A 6,878-nucleotide genomic window follows, 5' to 3' on the forward strand; every position below is an offset into this window, starting at 1 on the left:
ACTATTAAATTGCACCAGTTGTGCGATAGGGGTAGAATTTCCTTGCCAAACAATTGAAACCCCATTATGCTGAAACTCAAATTGGGAAATAGAGTAGTCGGTGACAACCAAACGCAAGGTGGCCAACCAAGACACACCGAGAACATGATCCGAACCTTGCAATGGTTGAACATAAAAATCAACACTATGAGTGTGACCTCGTATGATCAAAGGAAGTTGTCGAACCAAACCAGTACAAGATAATCGTTCACCACTGTCAACAACAACTGACAATGGCAAATTGTCCTTAATAGATAGCTGCAAAAGCTTCGCTACCGGAGTTTGAATAAAACAATGCATACTGCCAAGAAAAAACTTGCACCGATCTAACATGTACCGTATTTGTGAAACGCAAGGTAGAAACAGAATAACCACCAGCAAGAGCATTATAGGAAATAGTAGAATGAGTCTAAACTTCTTGCATTTGAATCTTGTTGGTAAGATCAACGTCGGATAATGAAACAGGATCTGGGGAATCTGGAAAAGGAGCATTCAATAATGGATCCGGATCATCATCATAGAGAAGTTGTGGAGTAGATTTACACTTACGATCCCAAGAATATTTTTCTCTCAATGGTAACATAGTCCCTGTGAACGTCAATGAGCTGAATTCGTAGGGGATAAACGACGAAAACCAACTTTAGTTGGTGTAGAAAGTGGAGAACCCGAACGTAGAGGAGCGGCAACAACCGAATTGTTTGGATTAAAAAATTTACGTGTAGGAAGCAATGGTTTACCCATACACAAGGAAACACGACCTGTTCCCTTCTCGAGAGGAATACATTGCTCATGCAAGTAAGCAAGTGGCGTGGCATCATCAAGCGTTGGTGGTAAATACATGGTGCGAGTGGTGATGACCTCAAATTGGGCACGATATGCTGCCACCAATGTGGTTTGCTGCAACTTAACTAGCAACCCTTCAGATTCTTCAAGGTCATTAGAATGGAATCGACAAATAACAGCCTCTACAAACGAACCCCAACTAGCCAATTGACGATTATGATACATCCAAGTATAACAATCAGCGGCCTCATCATCAAAAGAAAATGAAGCAATAGTCATCCTATCATCCTCTCGAATTCCATAAAAATCAAAATAAAGCTCCACTTGAGAAACCCAACGCTCAGGATTCTTACCCGAAAAATGAGCCATCTGAACATGAGCGGGTTTATAGTGACCAAGAACACTAGAACTCCCTGAACCAGCAACGAAAGAGGAAGCAGAATCCTTAGGCTCTACAACGGTAACTGGTGAGAAAGTGCTGCTAACCTGCCCGGAACAGTCTGCAAAAGTTTCTCCTGATTACCCAACGAAGAAGAGATTGAATCAAGATCCGTACGAAATTTCGCTTGTATCTAGGTCATGGCTTTGACATTATCTTCAAGTGTCTTGAGTCGAGTACCATCAACCATACTTATGGACGGGCAATGAAAGCACTAATGTTATGAATGCCAATAGAAAAATGAAATAGTGGTGTTTGTTTTATTGCTTTAGATGAAAACGAAACAACAAATAGCAGAAATAGGTGAGAAATAAGAGTCAACAGCAACAAATTCTCAGATAAGATTCCCCACAGCTAACTCTCGCTTTTTATAGTATTCTTAACGCATTCGGTTACTATTTACGTTAACCTGGATTGAGCACAAAATCCTCATATTTGGCTGGTAGTTTCTTGATCTGAGACCCACTCCTAACTGCAGCAATCGGCTCCACAGCTGTATTTGCCTCCTCAATATCTTTCATAACATTGCCTTCCCCATTAGCTAAAACCTTGTCCGCAATGTTTAGAGTAGGAAATGATTTGAGCAATTGATCTTTATCTTCCCAAGTGGCAGCAACTGCAACAAAACCTTCCCCACCAGCTAACCATTACACCACGGAACGACCATTATGGGAAATAACACGAGTAGAAACAATAGATTCAGGCTTTAACACCATTTTAGCAGTAGAGTCAACCAAGAGTAATGGAGTAACCTGTTGTTCTGGCACACTCACACATTTGTGCAATAAGGAAACATGAAAAACAAGATGTATTTGAGCGGATTCTGGTAATTCAAGATGATAAGCGACTTGTCCAAGGCGACGAAGGACTTTTTTTTTTTTTTGTTCAGCAACATTAGAGTTTTATTATTACTAAGATGAAGAAAAGAGCATATCCCCAAGTGTGAGCCTCATTAAAAACTCCCCTCAACCTAAATGGGGGAAAAGAGTACTCCACATTGAGGAATAAACACATAGAAAGCACTTCTCAATGACTCACTACAACAATCTGGGAAGAGGTCCCCACTACAAGCAATCTCTCAATAACTAACCTATGAAGTTCATTTACTGGGCATAGTAATAAAACATTACAGTCCCATACGAAAACTCTCACCAACATGCTTTGAACATTACTCTTCTCCTGGACCCCAACTTGGCCAAGTAATCCGCCATACCATTTGATAACCTTGGCGTGAAAGCAAACTTAACCTCCCTAATCTTCAAAACATTTCCATCAATCTGTTGAAAGGTAGAGCCCCACCTCCATGGTCGAACAAAACAATTTTGAACCCAATTCAACACAACTGTAGAATCAGATTCTACAATCAGATCAGCCTTACCACACCACATGGATTCGCTAAAGACCCCAATGCATTTTTAATTGCTGTCAGTTCTGCAAAATCGGAATTAACCTCTATAAGGGGTCCAAAAAACATTGCTACAACGTAACCCTCTGCTGTCCTTAGCACTCCCCCGCATCCTGCTACCTTCTTTGTCGTTGAACCATCCACATTGAACTTCATCTGAACCAGCTTAGGCGGCTGCAAGACAGACTTCAAAATTCTTTGGGCTTCGCAAGATCCCGCTGCATCCCCAGGATAGTCCCACCATCGTTTCTCATCTAGGACATCGAACTCCTTCAACGCCTTACACCAGGCAAGCGCCCTCATTTTTACATAAAGGAAGATGTCTTTAAGAATGGTACCTTAATTCCTAAAGACAAATTCATTCCTAGCCAGCCATAGACTCTAGAGCGCTGCTGCAAAGCTAACATGTCAAGCCACTACTGATGGAACTTTCCTTCGAAACTGAAAGCAAAATTCAAATAAATCATCAACTGATAAAAAATTGCGTCCTGTAATATTCCACCATCTACAAAAAGCATTCCAAAAACATCCCATAAAAATACAAGACACGAACAACTGGTCCACATCTTCTTCTGCATCTCCACACCACCGACACAAACACTGAGTGTTAGACAGATTAATCCACTCTATTCCTGAGAAATATCTTTGTTGGCACCCTATTCAGATTTAACATCCATAAGAAATATTTCACCTTTGGAGGGACCTTAAGGCTCCAAATCTTATCAAAGCAGAACAAATAGGCATTTTCAAAATTTCCATTGCATAGCAGCAAATCAGTTAGTTTCTTAACCTTAAAAATTCCATCCTTTTCATGAACCCATAAAATGCGATCAGGCACGCAAGAATTAAACTTAACCTTATCAACTTCTCCTTTGATGATTTGGACAATGATGCGCTCCCAATCCAAAAGTTACCTTATCAACTTAACCTTAATGCAGCTCTCCTGTTGTAACCAACTATTAATGAACTTAAAAGGTCTAGGACTCCAATCTATGATCTCCTTACCCAAAAGAATCGGTATATGATCTGAAACAGTTCTTGGTAATCCCCATAGAATTGCATCACTATTTCCCTGAAACCATTCATCCTCAACAAACATTCTGTCAAGTCGGCTTCTATTATTTTCCGGCCCGAACCATGTAAATTTCCTCCCCGCTAAAGGCATATCAAAAAGATTACACTCTTCAATAAACGTGTTGAAAGCTGCAATCTCAGCTTGTCTATAAGAGCATCCACTTCTCTCACTGTGGTTCCGTATGGCATTAAAGTCACCAGCCATGAACCATCTATTACTGAACTTCCCCCTTTCTACCATAATCTCGTTTCATAGTGTACCTTGTTCAGAAACAACACAAGAAGCATAAACATTCAACACTGAGCAATTCGAAACCTCTGAAGCATACCTCCCTATTAACAAAATAAATATGTCCTTTATTATACTATCTACAATCTGAAAGTGACTCTTATCACATACAGATAGCAAACCCCCTGCATTCCCCACAACTTTCGAAAATCTAAATTCAAAATCAACATCGCACCAAAACCTCGCAATATCCGATACTGTAAATTCCTCTTTTTTAGTTTCTTGAATCAAGACAATCTCACACTTATACATCCTAACAATCCTCCTCAATTCAGAAATTTTAACACTTGAACCCATCCATCTTATATTCCAAGACAAAATCCTCATCTCAAAGCCTACTTATCCTTATCTCAAAGCCTACTTTCGCTGAACAACTACTAAAATTCAATAGATAGGGAATTTGACTCACCTTCCAATTCTTCCACTGCTACAATTTCCCGCATCAAAGCATCTTCTGAACCTTTAAACACCATGCCCAATTCTTTCCCAACCTGCAACGTTTCTTTGGCTTCCTTCCTTTGTCTCTGCCACCTTACATGTAAGTCAGAATCATATAAGGATCTGTCTTCAATTTCAGTCGAATCTTCCTCACGGTGAACCTTCTTCAGATTTTTCTTGCTTCGGCAGTTTCTAGACTTTCTTTGGGGAGCCGAATATTTCTCTTGAATAAATTGAAGAGAACTATATTTTCTATTTTCCCCTTTGCTTTCTCGATTTGCCTTGGATTGAGCGAGAGAAAATCGTTCCCCAATTTTGTTGACAAACACAGACTCTGGGCCGCATCCTCACATTTTATCCCAGTATTGGGCCTTCCATCAAACTGATCTACCCCTGTCCCATCCTCATGAAAACCATCTCCCATGGGGTAACATACGTGTTTGTGAAACCCATATTGAAAACATCCTCAATCACCTTTGGCTCCAGTCGGCCATCCAGTATGGGCACTACTTTAGAATAATCCTCCATTTCCTCATTAACATTAGCATTCTTACCATTATCAGTTACTGCCTCTCTCTCCACGTGGTGCGACACTTCCTCGTGAACCACTGCTAACTCGTTTTGCGTAAGGACCAAAATAACGACGACCCAACTTGTGGTGGCGTTGAAGGCGAAAAGAGTTCTGACGATAAGGTTGTAAATATAAAAACATTGACCCTCATTGAAGACCACATCACGACGATGTTGATCGGCAAAAGTTTTCATCCGAGATTAAGCTTTAAGCAAATTGTCTTTGAGGCTTTGTAACACCTCATCTCGTTGAACCAAGAAGGCATCAAGAAGAGAATGACCCGAGGAATCTCGAATATTACAAGAAATCATTAGGGATGGCCGACCATAAAGAGCTTCAAATGGAGTCATTTGCGCTGACATTTGGAATGACATATTGTACCAATACTCCGCCCACGACAGCATGGTAAGCCAAGTTTTCGGGCAATCGGACATATAACGACGGTTTAAATGTGGGTCCATGTAATTTATCAAATAATTCCTCAATTGAAGGAATCGGAAAATGATCACGAACGTTGATAGCGTTAAGAGTACGATAATAAACACAAAAATGCCAAATATCATCTTTCTTTCAATCTAACAATATAGGATATGGGTAAGGACTACTACTTGGTTGAAGAATGCTCTCTTTAGGCATATCCGAAAACAACTTCTCAATTTCTTGCTTTTCAAAATGAGGATAACGATAGGGTCGTACCTTCACCGGACAGGAGTGTGGCGCTAATGTAATAGAGTGATCAAAAGCACGAGATGGTGGCAACCCATTTGGTTTAGCAAACACGTCCGAAAACTCATCCAATAACTGTTGCATTGCCGGAGTAGTCAACGTTGGTGCAGAAGAAGTCGGAGATAGTCACTCCAAATGGAAACATTCATCAATGGGATTAGTATGATTTAACCGACGTAAACTATTAAATTGCACCAGATGTGCGATAGGGGTAGAATTTCCTTGCCAAACAATTGAAACCCCATTATGCTGAAATTTAAATTAGGAAATAGAGTAGTCGGTGAAAATCGAACCCAAGGTGGCCAACCAAGACACTCCGATAACAAGATCTTAACCTTGCAATGGTAGAACATAAAAATCAACACTAAGAGTGTGACCTTGTATGATCAAAGGCAGTTATCAAACCAAACCAGCACAAGGTAATTGTTCACCATTGCCAACAACAACTGAAAATGGCAAAGTGTCCTCAATAGATAACTCTAACTTCGCTACCCGAGTTTGAATAAAACAATGTGTATTGCCGCCATAAAGAAAAACTTGCGCCGATTTACCATGTACCGTACCTGTGAAACGCAAGGTAGAAACAGAATAACCACCAGCAAGAGTATTATAGGAAATAGTAGAATGAGTCTAAACTTCTTGCATTTGAAGCTTGTCGGTTAGATCAACATCAGATAATGAATCATGATCTAGGGAATTGATGCAGAGGGATCCGAGACAGATGATGCTGAGCTGTTAGATTGCACCTTGATGGCGCTGAGATACCATGAGTTGGCAGATCAGCGCAAAGGCGGGAATTGATTGTGATATGTTCCTCATTGGGGTCGTTTTAAGTGTGCTTCAGTCTTTTGGCCATAACTTTGACTACGGGTGTCAGAATTGCGCATAAGACCCCAATCCGAAAAGCTCTTTTCGACACACACACTGTCCACATGGAGCTATGGCCTTTTTCTCGACCTTAAATTCTGCCGTTTTCCCCTCCGAATCACTAGATTTAGATATTTTTTACTATTTATGGTAATATTTCGAATGTCAATTAGGAAGTCAATTTAAATCCGATTTAGGCATGATTTTTTAGAGATTGCTTATTTTATTTCGAATTTCAATTTAGAGT

Source organism: Hibiscus syriacus, unplaced genomic scaffold, assembly GCF_006381635.1.
Source record: "Hibiscus syriacus cultivar Baekdansim isolate YM2019G1 unplaced genomic scaffold, ASM638163v2 tig00111330_pilon, whole genome shotgun sequence".
Taxonomy (NCBI): Eukaryota; Viridiplantae; Streptophyta; class Magnoliopsida; order Malvales; family Malvaceae; genus Hibiscus; species Hibiscus syriacus.